The sequence below is a fragment of the Engystomops pustulosus genome, chromosome 10, assembly GCF_040894005.1.
Source record: "Engystomops pustulosus chromosome 10, aEngPut4.maternal, whole genome shotgun sequence".
Taxonomy (NCBI): domain Eukaryota; kingdom Metazoa; phylum Chordata; class Amphibia; order Anura; family Leptodactylidae; genus Engystomops; species Engystomops pustulosus.
The window spans coordinates 43,410,463-43,431,419 of record NC_092420.1 but is presented as its reverse complement, the minus strand read 5'-3'; the positions used below and the strand labels follow the sequence as shown (position 1 = coordinate 43,431,419).

The 20,957-nt window shown below is 43.9% G+C and overlaps 1 protein-coding gene and 1 long non-coding RNA gene across 7 annotated transcripts in view; one reads left to right on the top strand and one right to left on the bottom strand.

Annotated features, from left to right (window-relative positions):
• The window catches only part of DDR2 (discoidin domain receptor tyrosine kinase 2), a 440,458-nt gene that overhangs the window by 218,921 nt on the left and 200,580 nt on the right, over positions 1–20,957 (top strand). The gene's annotated exons all lie outside the window — the stretch shown is intronic.
• On the bottom strand, positions 13,750–15,419 carry LOC140104814 (uncharacterized). The gene is made up of 2 exons (XR_011850419.1): positions 15,294–15,419; positions 13,750–14,651 (listed from the first exon to the last, which is right to left on the bottom strand). It is a non-coding gene; the product is annotated as an uncharacterized lncRNA (long non-coding RNA).

Genomic DNA, 20,957 nt, shown 5'->3' with positions numbered 1-20,957 from the left:
ATCCTGCTGAAAGTAGCCATCAGATGTTGAGTACATTCTGCTCATAAAGGGAAGGACATGGTCAGCAACAATAATCAGGTAGGCTGTGGCGTTGCAACGATGATCAATTTACCAAGGGGCCCAAAGAGTGCCAAGAAAATATTCCCCACACCATGACACCACCACCACCAGCCTGAACCGTTGATACAAGGCAGGATGGATCCATGCTTTCATGTTGTTGACGCCAAATTCTGACCCTACCATCCAAATGTCGCAGCAGAAATCGAGACTCATCAGACCAGGCAACGTTTTTCCAATCTTCTACTGTCCTATTTCGATGAGCTTGTGCAAATTGTAGCCTCAGTTTCCTGTTCTTAGCTGAAAGGAGTGGCACCCGGTGTGGTCTTCTGCTGCTGTAGCCCATCTGCCTCAAAGTTCGACGTACTGTGCGTTCAGAGATGCTCTTCTGCCTACCTTGGTTGTAATGTGTGGCGATTTGAGTCACTGCTGCCTTTCTATCACCTCGAACCAGTCTGCCCATTCTCCTCTGACCTCTGGCATCAACAAGACATTTCCGCCCACAGAACTGCCGCTCACTGGATGTTTTTTCTTTTTCGGACCATTCTCTGTAAACCCTAGATATGGTTGTGCGTGAAAATCCCAGTAGATCAGCAGTTTTTGAAATACTCAGACCAGCCCTTCTGGCACCAACAACCATGTCACGTTCAAAGGCACTCAAATCACCTTTCTTCCCCATACTGATGCTCGGTTTGAACTGCAGGAGATTGTCTTGACCATGTCTACATGCCTAAATGCACTGAGTTGCCGCCATGTGATTGGCTGATTAGAAATTAAGTGTTAACGAGCAGTTGGACAGCTCCATCCCTTTATGACCACAATGTACCCAACATCTGATGGCTACTTTCAGCAGGGTAATGCGCTATGTCATAAAGCTGGAATCATCTCAGACTGGTTTCTTGAACATGACAATGAGTTCACTGTACTCAATGGCCTCCACAGTCACCAGATCTCAATCCAATAGAGCATCTTTGGGATGTGGTGGAACGGGAGATTCGCATCATGGATGTGCAGCCGACAAATCTGCGGCAACTGTGTGAAGCCATCATGTCAATATGGACCAAAATCTCTGAGGAATGCTTCCAGCACCTTGTTGAATCTATGCCACGAAGAATTGAGGCAGTTCTGAAGGCAAAAGCGGGTCCAACCCGTTACTAGCATGGTGTACCTAAAAGTGGCCGGTGAGTGTATATATTTATATTACATGGAGGGCACTGGATGTATTTAAATATATATGGCGGCACGCTGTATTGATTTTATATTATATGGCAGATTGACGTATGTATTTTGTTCTTTGTGGTAGCTCGCTTTGTTTTTAATCCATGGAGGGAAGCTCTATTTATTTTGCATTGCTTTATTTTCACATCAAACCAATATGATTGATTCTGGTCCTACATATATGGAGGGGGGGGGTAGTCTTTCCATGGCTTGTCCAGGCAGCAGAGAGGCGAGGTTCAGCCCTGACTAAGACATGTGTAAATAATTGAACTATGCATTGCATCTTGTGTATTTACTATATGTATTTATGAATATGAGATTCTTAGTCCAATTGATCACATAGTGAGTGTTCAAATACCACAACACATTAACCACAACTAAAAAGACATACAGTACGTCTCCTGAATTTTCTGGTTACAAGAATCACAGATATCAATATCTAAATCCAAGAATACAGGCTATTAGAACAACATGTTACCATCAATAACTTAACGCTGTTTGTGACACTAAAATAATGTTTGTAGTCAGAGTGTGCTTGGCGTCTGATTCAACCAACGATTAGCGAGAGATAGCAAATTTGTATTACATATACCCAGCAACCTTAGATATAAGCATAAAGTACACTAGTGATATATAGGTGTTTGACCGACAGCGATTTATTTCAGAGGCAAGCATGTACGAATGGATATAAGTGTGTTTCATAATCACAGAACTTATTACAGAAAGTGACGGACCTCGTAGAGACTGTCGCCCCATAATCAGTGATCAAGAAACTTTGAAAGAGCCTAAGGTTGAGGAAATAGATCAACATATAATAAACAGCCAATTATCACTTACTAACTCCCTCTCATTCCTTTGTAAAAAAAATCTGAATTCTTTTCCCACCAGTCCAATTTTAATTCCTTGTACATGTGGTATAAATAGCACATCTATTTTCTCTTGAAAATATTAAAAGTTAAATTTTAAAAAGTTATTACTCTTTGGTCGAGGGACCTTTTGCAGAAATGCAAATTTTGTAAATATATAGGGTACAAATCCTGACTCGCAGGTCCAAATAAGTAGTGGCACAGGGGCTCAGCGAGGCAGCGGCGGTAGTAGTCGCTCAGTGCAGAGTGGCGGTGTGGCAATTTTTTGTAAAGACACCAGAGGAGCCGAGTGTGGGTTTGTCGTATCTGCGGGCAGAAAGTAAAGCGTAGCCAGGGAGCTAACCTTGGCACCATGGCCCTGCGCCAACACATGCAGCATCCCAATGGCCTGGGAGAAACGGTTGTCAGATGTGGTCCAACCTGCAGGAGAAGCAACAGCAGCAGCACCTAGTGGCACACATGCTGTTTCAGCAAGTCAAGGCTCCAGCACCTCTGCCGAAGGGAGCCGTTTGTCTTTGACATCATCTCCAGGTCCAGATGCTCCTGCTCCTCGCTACGCATGGGGCCAGCAGTCATTGAGCGAGGCGATTACAAAGAGACAACTCTATGAGTCCAGCCATCATAAGGTGCAGAAGCTGACCGTGCTCTTGTCGAAGTTGTTTTTACTGCAGTCTCTCCCTTTCCAAGTCATGGATTCTGCACCCTTCAGAGAACTAATGGCTTGTGCCGAACCGAGGTGGAGAGTTTCAAGCCACAATATTTTTTCCAAAAAGGCACTGCCAGCCCTTCACCAGCAGAAGGTGGGCCAGTCCTTGAGCTTATCAGTTTCTTCCAAGGTGCACGACAACGCGGACGTGTGGATCTGCAACTATGGTCAGGGCCATTCTTACAAAGCCAAGCACACCCTCCTCGAGTTGCAGGGTCAGAACGGCCTCCCCCAACATAGTCTGATATGCGATGTTTTCACCCCTTGGAATTCCAGCCTCCATATGTTAGACCGCCTGCATGAAGAGAGAAAAGCCATTAATTTTTTGATGATGCAAGCGGACCGTAGTACTCCCCTGTGTAACTTTGATGCATGAGCTGCCAGTGGCTGACGTGACACCTGCCGTTTGCTCAGGCCCTTTGAAGAGGCCACATTATTTGTCAGTCGCCAGTACTGCGGGATGAATAACGACATTCCACTGCTTCATGTCCTGGAACTCATGCTGCAAAATCTGTCTGGTCAGGGCACTGAAGAAGTGAAGTGGAGACTACATTTCATGGCCACACAAGTCCAGTGGGGGCTGAACTGGAGGAGAATGAGAAGGAGGACATTGGAGCACAAGCAGAGTCTGGTGAAATCAGTGGTTTTTCCAGTCAGGTGAGTGAAAGTTTAAGAGAGGAGGAGCAGGAGCACCTGGAGGAGGTAGAAGACGGGCAGATGACCCAGAAGCATTGTAGTAGTATACTGTGAAGATGGAGGCCGGGAGTCCCTCAGAGTCACTTGCGCAGATGGCCCACAGCATGCTACTAATTAGTGACAGCCGAATAGTCAACATCCGCCATAGGGATGACATTTGGCTCTCCACCCTCTTGGACCCTCGCTACCGGGCAAAAATGGGTGACTTTTTTCCAGCTGCTGAGAGGGAGAAACAACTGACATACTACAGAGAAATACTGTGCAAAGAGTTGGCCGCTGCCTATGTGCGACATTGTCCATCCTCTGTCAGGTCTGACCGGGGGATTCCTGGCAGTCATCGCTCGCGTACCACTGCCACGGCTGCTGTGGGGACCTGGGGGGTAGGAGCAGTAGCAGCTCCATCAGCAGCAGCAGCTTACGTCTGGATTCCTTATTGAGCAACTTCCTTCACCCACTTAGTGAGGAGGGTAGCCACCACCAGCAGCAGCAAATGGAGCAGATACTGCACCAGCAGGTGCTGGCCTACTTAGACAGCACTTTATCACCTCAGGTAGAGGATCCCTTGGACTACTGGGCAGCCAAACTTGATGCGTGGCCGCAACTTGCGGAATTCCGATAGGGCTGTTGGACTCTAAGCATGCGCACTGGCTCCCTGGCGCCGGAAGTGGGGCATGCCACCGTGCCCGGGGATTGATCGAGGCGCATGCGCCACTAGTATTCATCCGGTTATGTAAGTTTATAAGGTCCGGCCCTCCAGCATAAGTTTCGTACCCCCTGAGGAAGCTTGGGCGAAACGCGCATTGGGGTGTCCGAGGGCTTCCCCTGCTATATCACAAAATGGGTAAGACACTGGTCTTCTATTTTTAACTTCACCATTTGAATATACTTTAATCAGCAGTGCATATTAGTTCAGGATTTATGTATATTGGAGACGTTTTTATAGGCAATGATTTAGCTATATGTTACTTGCATGGTGGACATACCCTACAGTGTTATCTAGTCAACTCTGACTAATAAGATTGGATATCTTCCATTAAACATCCATTGTAATCAATTTTTTAATACTATTAAATACATTGCTGTGTAATTTTTTATTCGACAACTGAGTGGCTCCTTTTTTTGTGGTATAGATTATGTCTTGGGAGTGGTTCCATATTTAAGGTGGAGGGCTTGATGCCTGGTCCTATTATGTAGCATACTGAAGATGTGGGTTTTGACTGCGGAGTTTACAGTAGAGAAGCTGTCCTGCCCGCCCAGTAGTGTGGCATCAGAGCAGGTGTTCAGTGCAGCGGGGGCCATCGTTACGCCAAGGAGTACACCCATGTCCACCCATGATGTGGAGAGACTGACCTTTGTCAAGATGAATCAGGCGTGGATCGGACAGGATTTCAACTAGCCAATGCCGAATGCATCAGATTAGATCAGCCATGATGCCTCCTCCAAAAGTTGTGAAAGGAGTCTGGGTTCTAACTACCTGCCTCAGCCACTATTTTGATGCTGTCACCCGCCTGATGCCACACATCTGCTGCCAGTTGCTCCATCTGCCTCCTATCATCTTTACCAGGGACTGAAATTGTCCGCCACCTCCACACTATATCATGATGCCACTCTGCAGACTCCTGCTACTGATGCCACCTTCACACTATATCATTGTGCCACTTTGTGGCCTACCATGTTTCCGCCACCTCCATAATTTGTCATTGTGCCACTCTGCAGCCTACTCATGCTGCTGCCAACTGACCGATGTCTCCCTGGAACACCCTGTGATTTCCATAATGCTGTTTTCACCCTCCACCACTCTATGACGTTGCCAGTCTTTGGTTTTCCCCTTCATTTCATCTGCCAGAAGGATGAAAAGCTTCAGGATTGATAGCCAAATGAAGGAGTGGATACAGAACACACAGGACATGCAAGTATCCCATTTGCTGCTCATCTCTAGATCATATTCTGGATCAACTCCCGTTTGTTTTTGGCTTTATTGACCGATTGAAAGAGGACACTGACGCATGAAAAGAAGGGCAAAATGATCAGTAACGTCAATGAAAAATTACTGCCGACACCCTCTCCATTCTTTAGGGGGGTTTCTACATGTATCCGCGTTTAACAGAACAGGTTCTGTAGTAATCTATGGAATCATCTGATGTCAGTGTAAAAAGAGTGCACTCTTTGATGTTATAGTGGGATCTTGGCCCTCAGCTCGGTCCTTTCAAGCTGGCACAGACATTACCTTGTTAGGCTGCGTTCCCGCTTCGCTTATTGTTTCAAGACCAAACCATGCACATTAACGCATCTTTGTGAATGAGGTGTGTGGCAGATCTTACCGACTCCATTCGGAATTTCCTGTAGATGATGAAGTCGTTGAGGCGCTTCAGGTTCACGATCAATCTGTTTGCACCGTTTGGTTTCTTCACCAAGAAAAGAGAAGAATAAAATCCAGATTGTTCCTGATCTTTTGGAACAGGAGTCACTACCCCTGCTGATAATAAGGACAACACTTCTTGCCAGATCAAACCGTAGGATGTAACAGACATAGAAGATGGTGATATATATCGCGTAGGAGGAAGACTGATAAATTCTATTTTGTATCCATTGAGTAGTATATCCATCACCCAGGGATTTGAAGTAACTTTTATCCACTTCTCTTTGAACTTTAGCAACCTTCCTCCTAAACACCTACAAACAGAACACTAAGCCAATTTGAAAATACATTTATTTTATTGCATATTCAGTAAAAACAAAATATCACAATTACATGAACAATTCAACAGGAAGAAACATATGGGTCAATGGGGCCATCACATAGAAATATTAAAAACATGTGGGAAGGGATTGAAAGGTGGGGTACATAGTCATATGAGTCACATGTGTATACAATTCCAATGCATAATGCAATATCTACCCAATGGTGGGTTACTGTGCAAATAATGCAATAAAGTGCTTGCCATACAACTTAATGTACACAGGTTCCCTATAGGTATATAAAGTGCTCAATGCATGTGCAAATCCTGAAATGAAAGCATACCTTTAGCCATCATACACCTCACGTCTACCACAACCAAGTTCCCCGACGCGCGTTTCGGCGCTAGCCTTCGTCTGGGGGTCAACCTTCCTCCTACCCTGGCGTTATTGTTTTATATTTCTATTTGTATCTGCAGGAGAGGAGAAGAGAAATCCCCTTCCTTTACCTCCTTTTGGGTAGCTCTTTCCTTTGTCTCTGTCTTTTTGGTTCTTGAAGTCCCGAAAGGGCAGTTTCCTCTGCGCTGGCTTTTCCAGAAACCCTTTCTTCTTGTCAGAAGCTCTTTCAAGAATTGTATTTAGCTCTGGACCAAATGCAAATTCTCCAGAGAATGGTAGGCTGCACAATTTCACTTAGATCGCATGTCCCCACTCCACTGTTTTAACCACAGTGCTCTTCTGGTTGAATTAGTAAGCGCTCCTTCTTTGGAAGAAAACCGAATCCCTTCTGCCGCGGAATCCGCTAGGAAGGCTGTTGCGGACTTCAGTAACGGAAAATTTTCCAGGATAGTTGCTCTCAGTATTCCTTCCTTAATATGAGATTCTAGCTCATTGAGCCAGTAGAGTAGGTTCCTTGCTACGGACGTAGCTGCCAGGTTTGATTTTAGGTTTAACATCGACGTCTCCCAAGCCATTCTTAATAAGGAATCCAATTTTCGATCCATAGGATCTTTTAGCTGCGCTGAATCCTCGAATGGGAGGTCCGTTTTTTTCATAATCTTCGTGACTTGAGCGTCTACCTTGGGACAGGAATCCCATAGTTTTGATTCCTCCGGTTCAAATGCTAACCGTTTCCTGAAGTTTTTGGACAAGACAATCCTTTTCTCCGGTTCACACCATTCCTCAGATACCAGTTCCTTTAGGGTATCATTTAAGGGGAATACCCTCTGACGTTTTGTTTTAAGGCTACCAAACAATTCCTCTTCCTTAGATCTGGGAGGAGGAACATCTTCTATCTCTAGAGTCTGTCTAATGGCCTTAAGGAGCTTGTCCAACTCCTCTATTTGGAACAGGTGTCTTGAATCCACAGTTCTAACTGACTCCTGCAAGTCTGTCGGATCATCACCTTCAAACATGGAACATGACGGCACCTCAGAATCTTCCCCTTCCTCAGATAGCAATGAGTCGGGTTCAATTCTCGCTTTTTTACATGGGGGAGGTCTGGATGTAGCCGCAGCTACTGAAGACAATCACTTTTTCTTCAATAAACCCCTTAAGTTCATCCAGGAAAGAAGATTTTTCTTCTCTCATAAAATTAGATGAAAATAAGATTCGGGCATAGAACGAAAACACATATTGCATTTCTTTACTCTGCTTTTCTTCAATTTTTTGGGTTTTTCAGGCCTACTAGCCTTATCCCCTTTATCCTCCTTGCCCTTTCCCCTAGACCTCTGGTCTTTTTCCTAAAAGGCAATAGGAGGATAATAAGTGACCCGATATCTTTTACATAACGTAAAACCATTCCTGCACAATTTACTCCACTTACTGAGACTGGAGGATGCAGGAAAGTCAGGTCTGCTTCATCAGCCATAACGAGACTACCAAAGCGTAGGAGACACGAGAACCAGCAGTAATCCACAGAGATCTTAGACCTAAGATCAACGTGACTAGCCCGCTTTAAATACCTTAATGGGGAGCCCATCCCCCATTGAAGAGGCTACCGCTGGCCTTCCCAGCTCCCAGAGATGCTTTGCGCCTTTTTTTGGTCGCGGCCGGAAGTCGTCATTCGACCTCGAGGACGCCGGGATGTGTAGTTTTTCTTCGGCCGCCACACGTACAACCTCCAGATCGCAGTGCGGCGGCCCTGACACGGACCGGATGCAGCCAACAGGGAAGGCCGAAGCCGACCGAGGACCCAAGTCCGCCCGGATTTCGCCGTGGATGGCATACCGGTAAGAACTTCGCCGCCCCCCCCCCCCCCCCATGGAGGAGAGAGGGCACCTCTCTTAACCTGACCTCAACAGGGACAGGAAGAACACTGGCGGGAGGATGCGGGGAGGGAACTTTTAACCTCTCTTCTTCCTGTCCCTGCAGAGGTCAAGGGGCATCCTCCAGGTGGGCCGTCATGGGGGACGAAGTGGAAATACCTGTTTTTTTAACATGATTCGATCTGAATATTTTTTTTTTTTTTTCGAAAAATTCGGCGAATCGGGATGAACCGAATTTTAACAAATTTGCCCATCTCTAGTAAGTATATAATATATATAAAACCTTTCATTCCACAGTGCAGTAAATTTAAAAATGATTCCACATACTGTACTTTATACAAAAAATAGAGTTTAGAAGTTGTGACCACTTTGTGACTGGGTTTATAAGGTACGTTTTTGTATAAGACAAGCAAATCGTCCAATTTGGAAGTGCGTTCCCAATTGTCACTAAAATATAACTTTTAATAATTTCCAATTTAAAAAGTGAGAGCTAGTAGCGTACAGTGGGTAGAGGGTGAGGGTACAGTTCCAGTACACTAAGGTTAAAATTACAGTCAGTTGAGTTGTCAGAGCTTTATTTTTCTCAGTGTCAGATAAGAGGGCAAGTCCTATAAGTGTTTTTTCAGTGTATTAATAATATTCCGGGTTTGTATTTGGCTTCTCACTATGGTCTGATTAGTGAAAAGAACTCAGGGAGGCATTCACCCCTATCCCTGCTGGTAAGCCTCCATAGGGTATATGTGGGGGTACATATGTCCTCCCTATTTAGAGGTGGATTTCACCCATATACTGGTCTCATACTCTACTGGTTAGTATAGTCCTGCCTCTCTTATCCCTATTTAGGAATATCAGTAAGTATTTTATAAATTCTGCACTCCGGTAAGTACTCTATAGGCTTTTACACTCAATAGAATTCAACTACATTCATATCCCTCTTTGTTGGCTCTACCACTCTGCTGCTGAGCTAAAATCCTAAGGGTATAGCCCCCCCGACATGTTTCGCTGCATAGAGCAACGTCCTCAGGGGTGTCGGGGCTATAATGCGGCACACCACGTGAATTCCCGTCCTTTATGACTTATCATTCTGACGTAGTCAAGAAGGGCCCGTCTCCCACATCCAGTCAGAAGGCTAGATTCCAATAGCCAATCACGGCAGTGGGCTGTGTCTACTGTTGTCCAATCCTCGTGAAGTCACCCTGTGACATCACCGATAGCGTCCATTCCCTACGCATGTCTGTTTTTCTTAGTGCCGAATATATTCATTTCAATGCGCCTGCGCAAAGGTACCGCACCTAGGCCCCTGCGCGTGTCTATTTTACTTAATCCAGATCTCAGTAAATCCTCTGCGCATGCGTCTCGACTTAGTATTTCGTGCGCTTGGTTCCTTCTCTTCGCGCATGTGCGCTGACTTCGTATTCCGTACGCTCAATTCCTTCTCTTCGCGCATGGTCAGGAACTCATGTGATATTCGGCTGTTTTCCCACTTACTTAGTAAGTAACTTACTTAGTAAGTGGGTCCGGGCGAGTAAGTAGATTCCAATGGCTATGTATTATTTGTCCATGCTAGGGGGGACGGAGTTATAACAGTATCAAGCGATGGAGTTATTTGTCCATATTAGTGGGGACGGAATCGTATCTAACGATGGAATCTCTGTGACTACAGAGATGTAACAGTATCAAGTGACGGGATATTTGTGGCTCATTCTTGGTTTTGATCCATTTATGGTGTCTCAATTTTTTGGTTAGCACGTTGACACAGTAAGTGGTGTACCTCTTAAGCTGGAATATCCTTCATCCTACAATTCTTATTTACTATCATTTATAAATTCAAAACAAGATTCATTTACAGAAAAGCTGCATAAGTAAATCCCTCATTAAGGCCTTTGGGGCTCATTGTTCCTAGTTTGTAAATCCATTTTGCCTCCAGTTGGAGGAGGTCTCGATCGAGGTCACCCCCTCTTATACCCGTCTTTAGGTGATCGATGCCCCAGAAGCGAAGCTGCTCAAGGTCCCCATTATGTGTCATCTTCATATGTTTTGGGAGGGTTGTGTCTTTCTTTGTTCTTACTGTGCTGAGATGTGAGGAGACTCTTTTCCTTAACTCCTGTACTGTTTTCCCTACATACATTTTTGGGCATCTACACTGTGCCACGTATATCACCCCTGTTGTTTTACAGTTAATAAAGTGTCTAATCTGATAGGTTCGAGTGTTGTCTGGATTAGAAAATTCTTTTCTTCTAGACATATATTTACAGAGGGAACAGTCCCCACAGGGAAACGAACCAGTGGTTCAAGGTGGCAACCACGTTCGTGGGGTTAGACGTTTGTCCACATAGTGGCTATGTACCAGGAGGTCTTTTAGGTTTTTTCCTCTTCTATACGTTATTGATGGGTGTTCTGTTAGAGCAAGTTGAATGTCATTATCGGCCATCAAAAGCGGACAGTATTTTCGAAAAATATCTGTTACTTCCTGTGAGTAACCATCAAAGGTACCTATGCATCTGATTGGTCCCTGTTGTTCCTGCTTCCTTTCGTTTTTTAGTAGGGTCTCTTTCCTATATATTGAGGTCTGTAGGGAACCCTGTTCGTCTATTCTGATGTTAAGGTCTAGAAAGCAGATGTGTTCCTGGTGTATTTCTGATGTAAAGTGCATTCCTATTAGGTTAGTGTTCAGGCAATCGACGAAGTTCTTAAAAGTGTCTCTGTCCCCCTCCCATAGGATCAGGATGTCGTCGATATACCTTCCCCAAAGTTTCCCCATAGGAAAGAGACCTCGACTAATAACCTGCTAAGCTGGAAAAGCTGGCACCCAACCCCCCTTAGAAGAGGCATTCCAGTGGGGCAATACCTCCGGGCGAGGAGGAATTGCTCATCAGATCTGGAATTCGAAAAGGAGTTTGGAGAACTATACGGATGATTCGGAACTAGAGGGTACCCTAAGAAAGCCCTACATAGAGCCTACCAGAGAGCGAAGGGGACAGCTCGTGAAACCCTACTAAAAAACGAAAGGAAGCAGGAACAACAGGGACCAATCAGATGCATAGGTACCTTTGATGGTTACTCACAGGAAGTAACAGATATTTTTCGAAAATACTGTCCGCTTTTGATGGCCGATAATGACATTCAACCCGCTCTAACAGAACACCCGTCAATAACGTATAGAAGAGGAAAAAACCTAAAAGACCTCCTGGTACATAGCCACTATGCGGACAAACGTCTAACCCCACGAACGTGGTTGCCACCTCGAACCACTGGTTCGTTTCCCTGTGGGGACTGTTCCCTCTGTAAATATATGTCTAGAAGAAAAGAATTTTCTAATCCAGACAACACTCGAACCTATCAGATTAGACACTTTATTAACTGTAAAACAACAGGGGTGATATACGTGGCACAGTGTAGATGCCCAAAAATGTATGTAGGGAAAACAGTACAGGAGTTAAGGAAAAGAGTCTCCTCACATCTCAGCACAGTAAGAACAAAGAAAGACACAACCCTCTCAAAACATATGAAGATGACACATAATGGGGACCTTGAGCAGCTTCGCTTCTGGGGCATCGATCACCTAAAGACGGGTATAAGAGGGGGTGACCTCGATCGAGACCTCCTCCAACTGGAGGCAAAATGGATTTACAAACTAGGAACAATGAGCCCCAAAGGCCTTAATGAGGGATTTACTTATGCAGCTTTTCTGTAAATGAATCTTGTTTTGAATTTATAAATGATAGTAAATAAGAATTGCAGGATGAAGGATATTCCAGCTTAAGAGGTACACCACTTACTGTGTCAACGTGCTAACCAAAAAATTGAGACACCATAAATGGATCAAAACCAAAAATGAGCCACAAATATCCCGTCACTTGATACTGTTACATCTCTGTAGTCACAGAGATTCCATCGTTAGATACGATTCCGTCCCCACTAATATGGACAAATAACTCCATCGCTTGATACTGTTATAACTCCGTCCCCCCTAGCATGGACAAATAATACATAGCCATTGGAATCTACTTACTCGCCCGGACCCACTTACTAAGTAAGTTACTTACTAAGTAAGTGGGAAAACAGCCGAATATCACATGAGTTCCTGACCATGCGCGAAGAGAAGGAATTGAGCGTACGGAATACGAAGTCAGCGCACATGCGCGAAGAGAAGGAACCGAGCGCACAAAATACTAAGTCAGCGCGCATGCGCGAAGAGAAGGAACCAAGCGCACGAAATACCAAGTCAGCGCACATGCGCAAAGAAAAGGAACCGAGCGCACGAAATACTAAGTCGACACGCATGCGCAGAGGATTTACTGAGATCTGGATTAAGTAAAATAGACACGCGCAGGGGCCTAGGTGCGGTACCTTTGCGCAGGCGCATTGAAATGAATATGTTCAGCACTAAGAAAAACAGACATGCGTAGGGAATGGACGCTATCGGTGATGTCACATGGTGACTTCACGAGGATTGAACAACAGTAGACACAGCCCACTGCCGTGATTGGCTATTGGAATCTAGCCTTCTGACTGGATGTGGGAGACGGGCCCTTCTTGACTACGTCAGAATGATAAGTCATAAAGGACGGGAATTCACGTGGTGTGCCGCATTATAGCCCCGACACCCCTGAGGACGCTGCTCTATGCAGCGAAACATGTCGGGGGGGCTATACCCTTAGGATTTTAGCTCAGCAGCAGAGTGGTAGAGCCAACAAAGAGGGATATGAATGTAGTTGAATTCTATTGAGTGTAAAAGCCTATAGAGTACTTACCGGAGTGCAGAATTTATAAAATACTTACTGATATTCCTAAATAGGGATAAGAGAGGCAGGACTATACTAACCAGTAGAGTATGAGACCAGTATATGGGTGAAATCCGCCTCTAAATAGGGAGGACATATGTACCCCCACATATACCCTATGGAGGCTTACCAGCAGGGATAGGGGTGAATGCCTCCCTGAGTTCTTTTCACTAATCAGACCATAGTGAGAAGCCAAATACAAACCCGGAATATTATTAATACACTGAAAAAACACTCATAGGACTTGCCCTCTTATCTGACACTGAGAAAAATAAAGCTCTGACAACTCAACTGACTGTTATTTTAACCTTAGTGTACTGGAACTGTACCCTCACCCTCTACCCACTGTACGCTACTAGCTCTCACTTTTTAAATTGGAAATTATTAAAAGTTATATTTTAGTGACAATTGGGAACACACATACTGTACTTAACATTAAAATGTAACTATACAAGAAGAAAGTTACATAGCTAAAGGAATATGATTAACCATATAAATCTTTATAGATCCAATTGACAAAATGAAAAAAACATTTCACAAATACACAACATGACGCTGCACACATCAGGTAATTATTATGAGAGAGTGACGGGGGAAGATATATTTCCCCTAGATTTTATCTTATGTGTCTTAGGCTTCTTGTAAAAGCCAGAATTAAGGGGCCCTGGATTGGGAAAAAAAGAGTGAAGGTTTCCCAATCCCTGGTCCATTTTTGGCTTTTGGACTAAATATCTGTGCAATCAAATTTAAATTAATGTTTGCCCTCTCTGCCCTGGCTTCACTGCCACCACCAAAACTGATATTATTAAATAATAATAATAATAATAATAATAATAATAATAATAATAATAATAATAATAATAAGGCAAATACGAAACTATGTACAGAAATCCCTGTGGAAATCCAGAATACACAATTAGCTACAAGATTACTTAACAATTGATATTGGCAATGCTAGTACTTTGGAGAGAGATAGAGATATATATATATATATATATATATATATATATATATATTATACTTAACTTAATATACAAAGAACATATACATTGTAGAATACAAGAATGCCAAGGGAGACAACCCCTAAACTTGTATCCCATACCCGTTGATTGCTTAATTGTAGAGAGGACACCCCCCGTAACTCTGTGGTGTTGGTTTGTTAGTATTCACAGCTGTAGAGCTCCCAGTGAGCCTTTTAGGAATTCCATGTCATATCACTCAGTTACCAGACACTTTGTGAGTGTTTGCACTGCCATAGTCCATACCAGGGGTCTGTGTGTGGTGCAGAGCATTTCGGGACTCGATCAGTCTGTTCTCCGTCAGTCATCGTGGTTCCACCTCATGAAATAGGTTGCCCGCTGTCTTAAGTCACTTTTCCTTCCTAGGATGATATAGAATGCTTTCAGTACCTGAAGTAAATTCTCTGACACCAGAGAGACATACACTTAGAGAACAAAAAGGGAAGTGCATATAGTTTTTACACCTTTTTCCATGCTTCTAGTCTTGATCAACACAAAATCGATTGCTTTGCTTGTGCAGGCCATCTAGTGTATTTTAAAACCCAACAATCTCTAACCACAAGGATACACATAAGTTTCAATGTTGTATCAATACTACTGTCAGGAGATCCTACCAAACTGAACCAAGACCTATCATATCTCCATAACTGAAAATAATTAAGACTTTGTGAATGAAAACAAGTCTATTGCAAATTTTATTCATAAATTACATCACAAAATATGTGACTAAAAATAACCCAATAAAAAGGACCCAAAAACACAAAGCAAAACAACACAGACAGTGTGAACATTCATGGAGAGGCAACACATAAAACAAGAAATTACATCATAGGCGCTGGTAAAAAGATTTTCCAAAGTACTAAGGTTCCACACAACAGATAAGCGCTGCGGTACCGCATATCAAAATCACTCAATGAATAATATCAAAAGTTCAATCATGTACCTATGCACCATCACAATATTGCTAACCTAATAAACAATATGGGACCAAATTAAATACCCACCAGTCGCCATGTTGCCTAACCTAGTCACACCGCCCAACGCACGTTTCACAACCAGCTTCGCCAGGGGGTGTACGGACTGTGTGTCAGCCAGACTTTAAACGTAAGAGTACCAGGTGGAATCAATTACCTCATGAATGCTATGGCGGCGCATGTCCGGGATTGCTTGTCATTCAACTTCCGGTCATCAGCGTCCTGGTATCCGCGATGTGTAAATATCGTGAGATCTCGTGTTGGCCACTCGCCGGAAGCAGAAGGAGCAACAAATCACCAGGCATGCGCACAGCATTAAGGTGGCAGCCATTTTCTAGAAGATGTGTGATATGCACATGTTAGTGGCCATTTTGGTGTGGACCAATCCCCACTTAAATCATGGCAGCCATTTTCTTGAAGATACATAATGTGCACAGGTTAATGGCCATTTTGGTGTAGACCAATCCCCATTCAATCCCCAAATCACCAGGCATGCGCACAGCATTAAAGTGGCGGCCATTTTCTTGAAGATGTGTAATGTGCACATGTTACTGGCCATTTTGGTGTGGCCCAATCCCCACTTAAATAATGCCGGCCATTTTCTTGAAGATACATAATGTGCACAGGTTAGTGACCATTTAGGTGTAGACCAATCCCCATTCAATTCATATTACAATTCCTGTGTACATCATCACATCATATTGATACAATAAATTCCTAATAAAGTGTGTTGTAGCCACATCGTGAATACAACTTATGCAAAACAGCATATTAGTGACAATAAAATTATTACTAATGTTAAAGGTATCGTGTATAGGGAAAAGGGATAACCATGCCCCTTCTAATACACGATACAAAGTGCACATGTGATTAGGGGTGAAGATTAGTGTCCAGAAAAAAGAATTTATAATATGCAGATATAAAAATTGTAAAAGTTGCACAATATATGCAATCTCTCATATATTTCCCCAAGGGAGGCTCATATTCCCATATAATGGGGAACTAAAGTGCAAATGTGCGGCATAAGTGCAAAAAAAACTTTTTATGCATTTATTGTAAAAAGAAAAATGGAGAGTGCACATCGTTACAAATCGTCATGGAGTTTTAGAGATAATATACGAAGAACATATACATTGTAGAATACAAGAATGCCAAGGGAGACAACCCCTAAACTTGTATCCTGTACCCGTTGATTGCTTAATTGTAGAGAGGACCCCCCCCCCCCCCGTAACTCTGTGGTGTTGGTTTGTTAGTTTTCACAGCTGTAGAGCTCCCAGTGAGCCTTTTAGGAATTCCATCTCATACCACTCAGTTACCAGAAACTTTGTGAGTGTTTGCACTGCCATAGGCCATACCAGAGGTCTGTGTGTGGTTCAGAGCATTTTGGGCACTCGACCAGTCTGTTCTCCGTCAGTCATCGTGGTTCCATCTCATGAAATAGGTTGCCCTCTGTCTTAAGTCACTTTTCCTTCCTAGGATGATATAGAATCAACATGTTGTAACCACGAATATTTGTCAAATTGACTCCCTCCTCAGATTTGTTCAGCATCAGTTTCTTTGCTGTTAACTACAGTTTCTTCATACTCCATATAAAGGACTGAATTGTTCTCAATAGTTTATCTACATCCATATGCTTTAGTAGTAATGGGATGGTCTGTAATGGATATAGGAGTCTAGGAAATGGGATAATTTTTATTAGGTGGCATCTACCCAGCATTGTGCAGGGAAGACGTTCTCAGCTTATTAGTTCTGCCAGAATTTTATTTATGAATGGCGAGTAGTCGAGTGCATAGATCGAGTTTGGTGGTCTTTGAAATGTTAATGTGGAAGCCCACAAAACCTTCCACTATTTGCAAACATTGCTAGTTTTACTTCCCTACCTCCAACCTTAATACCCCTAAAAAGCTCCAATTCCTCTAAGACTCTAGCCAGGATGAGACTAACTGCCCTGATGATGTGTGGAGTGTATGGATGTGTGTTGGTTTATGTTGCCCTTTTGCCAGTTACGCTAACAAACGTCTAGATTTGTTCCCATAACGGAAAAGGTCTGCTTCAAAAGGTTGGGGGAATAATTACACCTTCCTGTCGAGCCGAAGCTTATAAGTTGACCTTGCGTCATCCCATTCTGTTTTATTAGCCAGTGTGGATTCATTTAGATACATTGTGTAGGCCTAGCATAATGTTGCACTGGCATTAACATATTGGGGCTTATTTACTAAGGGTCCCGCGGCCGCATTTCCATGGGTTTTTCCGGCTTTTCGGGGATCGTGCCGCTAGGACAGGCATTTAGAAGGGGATTGTGTTGCTTACGATCGGACTGTGTCGTTATCGCAACGACTTTCATGCGACAAAGATCGGGGGCGGGCTGTCGGACAAACCGCGGGATTTAACTTAAAAACTGTGTCGCAATCCAAGGACTTACATACACCGGGAGGCACGTTGTGAACTCCGGCGGACCTGATTGGGGAAGCGACACATGCAGGATATCGGGCGCACAATCTTTGTGAATCGTGCCGGAGTGCATGATCGTCAGACACTCGGGAACTCGGGAACGCCTGTGGCTGGGTAAGTAAATGTGCCCCATTGTGCTTTTCCTTTTTTTTACGCTAGCCCCATAGGCCATTGGTCTTCCCCGAATTACCGTCTTGGCTGATGTCCAGAATGCCCCTCGGTCCTTTATATGTCTCCCATTTTCATATTTGTGTTCAGTCCACCAGCCCTTCAACAAATGTGTCATCTTCTGTCAGGAATGAGGGAAATCTCCATAGGATGTCTGTGCCTCTGGGATATGTTTTATGAAGTGCTACCATTGGTCAGAGATAGCTAGCTCCCCTATTTCTGACGGCAATAGGCGCTTACATGCCTTATCTGAGAGGAACACATAGTCTACGTGCCGGGGTGTGTTATGCACCATGCATCATATAATCCTGTCTTGTGCAAAAAGTTTGCTATTGTCTGACATAAGAATATACATGATGCCATATAAGTCCTTTACATAAGGTCTAGTGAGGGGGAAGTGTCTTGCAGAGTCCAGCTACAGCTGTCATTCAAAGAGTTGTATAATCTATTCTAAGGAAAAAGGTCAATGACCTAGGACAGCCAGCACATGGCAATAACTGTGTTCATATACATTCATTACAATATTTTTCGGACTATAAGACGCACTGGACCATAAGACGCACCTAGGTTTTAGAGGAGGAAAAATAAGAAAAATCTTTTTTCCCCAAATAGTATGCTAAAATATTTAATAAAGTAACAGTAAAGTAACTGGGCGGTGCAGCCTAGTTTCTCTTTGGAGAGGGGCAGGGGCGAGCAGCCTATCTTTAGATAGAATTATGCTGGCATGTAGTCAGGGGGTCTCAAGAGTTACCAGGGCTGTATAGGTATGGGTATATGTGACAATGGTCACAAGAGCTTACAATCAATGAGGAGAAGGGGGACACAGGAGATGACAGTGCTTGTACAATGGCCACAAGAGCTTACAATTTATGAGGAGGAGGAGGCCACAGGAGATGACAGTGCTTGTACAATGGCCACAAGAGCTTACAATCTAAGAGGAGGAGGAGGACACAGGAGATGACAGTGCTTGTACAATGCTCACAAGAGCTTACAATCTACCAGGGGGACAGCAGCCACTACATACCAGGCAACAAGTGGTTAAGACTGTGAGAGCAGAGACCCAGGGGAAGGGAGCACTAATCACTTATCTGATCCTGTGCTGGGAGAGAAGTTACAGGTCAGACACAGCTCTGTACAGGCTCGGCTCCTCTTCACACATTCACACAGTGCGGCAGGCCTTCATCTTCTGTCTTCACTCTGAGCCTCCCGGGCTACTTACAAGCCGAGCGGGGATTGGCCAGAGTCAGTGATTTTCTCCTCCCCCCCTCTCTCTCTCCACTGCTCCCATAATTATCATTTATATCGGTGCCCTGAGGACGGCAGAGCGCAGGGGTGCAGCCCTCCATTCCCTCCAGCAGTGGAGGGCTGAGAAGAGGAAAGGAGTGCAGTACAGCCGCTGCGCTTCACTGTGAAGGGCTGCGCTTACTGCCAGCATCAGCTGGTAGAGCGCAGCCAGGTGCCCTCCATTCCCTCCTGCATAGGCTACATCCGGACTATAAGACGCACCACTGTTTTTTCCCCATTTTCTGGGGAAAAAAGTGCTTCTTATAGTCCAGAAAATACGGTAATTAATTTGCATTCACACCTCCCAAGAGTTTTGGGTTGTAGCCATCGCTTAAGAAGTTGGAAGTCAGTTGGTCAAAAAAGGGTCCATTTGTGTCATTGCAGCCATAGACACTGTAGATAGGCCAGGCCATCTTTCCCCTTGGTACTCAACATGAATTCTAACCCACCTACCCTCTGTGTCATGTGTCTGAATAATTATTTTCCCAAATAAGTTTTTATGAAGCAAGATTAGGACTCCTGCTTTCCCATTTTGTGCAGGGGAGCCCACCACCTCTCCTACCCAGAATTTTTTGAGGTGTGAAAAGTCTTCCTCCTCTAAATGGGTTTCCTAAAAATAAGACAATACATGTGCACCCAGCCTAATTGCACAATATTCATGTGCACCTGCCAGGGCACCGTATGATTGCATAATATTAATAAAGTTACTCAGCGGGTACAAATCAGTATTAGAATAACAGTACAGAAAAATAATTTGCACACTTAACAACAAATGACAATGGAACAAGAACCTCTTTGCGGCTAACCTAAGCAAATGGGGTTATATATCTGGGCTGTAAGACTTCTCTTTTTTCAGTGAGGAAGGAGCGTCTGTGGCTCCCAGCCCTAATATCTGAAGCCGTTCTTGTGACATTTATGGGCACTAAAAGTAAACTCTCTTTTATGTGTTTCTAGTGTAAGGCCTTGGAGCCTTCTGTATACATGCGTGTAACGCCCCAACACCTTTTACACTGTAGATGTTATTATGTCAAACCAATAGGAACATTGAAACTAAGATTGGAAAAGAGGCCTCATATCAAGTGTGCCTAAACTTCATTATGGTGTGTACCCGCTTTTCCCTGAGTGTTCCATCTTACCCCACCAGGATCGGATGTCTAGGATCAGTCACTCCTGTCCTGTCTAAGGGGAGGATGATCTGGAATCTTGGCTGCAAAAGTTGCATCTTGCAAGGCCCCTTTCCCCACTTCTTTACGGAGTTGAGTTCCGTTGAGTACTAGCTGGAATCGTATCCGTTTCTACACCAGTCCAGTACATATGTGACTGAACGACCTCCTGTTTTTTGTTACTTCAGCTGTATAGTCTTTGAAAAGGAGTAGTTTGGAATTTCAAACATTAGTGGGCGTGCACATTGGCAGAATGCTTTTATGAAATCTGTCTTATCATGAAAGTCTAGGTATTGCATGAGAACTTGATGAAGCTGCAGTGAGTATAAATTTCTGTTCAAGAGTTTTGAGTTGGTGAGTTTCGGAGCCTGTGTGCTCGTTCCACTCTGCATCTGCCCATGATGCTCAAGACTTTTGGAAGTTCCAGCTCACAAAAAGCCTGAAGATCTCCTCGGGTGACTGATTCTGTAAATTTATTTCTTCTGGGGCAGTTCTCAATATCATTGATTTTTTACTTTAACTTATTTACTTCTAGATTGATGTCTTCCAGTTGACACCTTGTTGCCTCTTGTGACTCTACTGTGCATGATACTTTTTGCTCCAGTCTCAATAGTTGGGTAGCCTGTTA